This window comes from Sinocyclocheilus grahami, unplaced genomic scaffold (genome assembly GCF_001515645.1).
Source record: "Sinocyclocheilus grahami isolate Dianchi unplaced genomic scaffold, SAMN03320097.WGS_v1.1 scaffold3688.1, whole genome shotgun sequence".
In the NCBI taxonomy this organism is placed as follows: Eukaryota; Metazoa; Chordata; class Actinopteri; order Cypriniformes; family Cyprinidae; genus Sinocyclocheilus; species Sinocyclocheilus grahami.
Window position 1 is genome coordinate 8342 of NW_015508772.1, and position 1229 is coordinate 9570.

Consider the following 1229-nt stretch of genomic DNA (forward strand, 5'->3'; position numbering starts at 1 on the left):
TATTCTTTTCTATACTTTGTTTTTCACTGTAAAACAGAATGCGCGCCGCTGACAACATTGACTGTCCTCTATTTGTTTTTCTTCTCGAGTCACTTTTGATCTCGCGAGTGTCCGTGAGATCTCATGTCACTGTGAAATCGTTCCGACAATCATCAAGTGTGTGGTCTGGTGGTCTGGTCTAATCATCTAGTGTGCGCATTCAGAGGATTATAAGGCTAAAAATCGGTTGAACTGTCTTCATGTCTGTGGTCTCCCATGGTTTTAAAATCTTTTAAGATTTGAAAATCATCTAGTGTGCAGCCAGCTTTAGTAAACAAATTAAATAAACTAGTGATTTTTAAGAGACTTTAAAAGTCCACAGAGTCAAAAGTGCCCATAGTTGAAGAAACACCACCTGACATGATTTGAACTGAGTGGAAAAAGTCTATGAGAGGCTGAAATCTGTCAAATGCGAATACGTCCTTCAAAAGCAAATGTTCACCGAAGCACCTTGAACTCATTTAAAGATGGCTAAGCTGTCCTCAGGTCAGGCATGGCACAAATAAAACAGATAAATTAATAAACAGAAGGAAGGGGGAAATGGAGCAATCGTCCCCAAGGCCCTCTGTTTCTGGGACGTACCATCAACATTGCTACACATTAGCGAGGTAGTATAAATGCTAAAACACGTCATGAATGTTTATTATGAAGCACAGAAGGGTGCGCACAATCATTCCTGCCTCTAATGCTGACGGCCCACGGCAGAGAGTTGAGGATAAGTGGAGTTGCCACGTGAGGAGACGAGCACCTCCAGGCACCACACAGCCCATATGGCCTCTCACAGAGCAAGAGCTTCATCCCCTGCACCTGCCTGCAGCATTTTTGTGTTTTAAGAAGAGGCGTATTTTAAAGGGAACTGATATGCTTTGCGTTTTAATAACCTATGTTTTATAATGCATAATATGTGATTTTCAGTGCATCCTTCAAAATGAACTGACCTAGAATTATTTTACGTTTTCATTTACAGGTTGCTTGGTACTTTCTCATACTAGATCGACTACAGTCATATGAGCCTTTTTAAGTTTAATTTTCAGCTATGATCTTGGATATTCCACAGTTATTACCAACTAAACATAAAATAAACAGCCCATAAGTTCAAAAAGACCAAATGTGACCCTGGACCACAAAACCAGTCTTAAGTCGCTGCTGGGGTATATTTGTAGCAACAGCCAAAAAAACATTGTATGGGT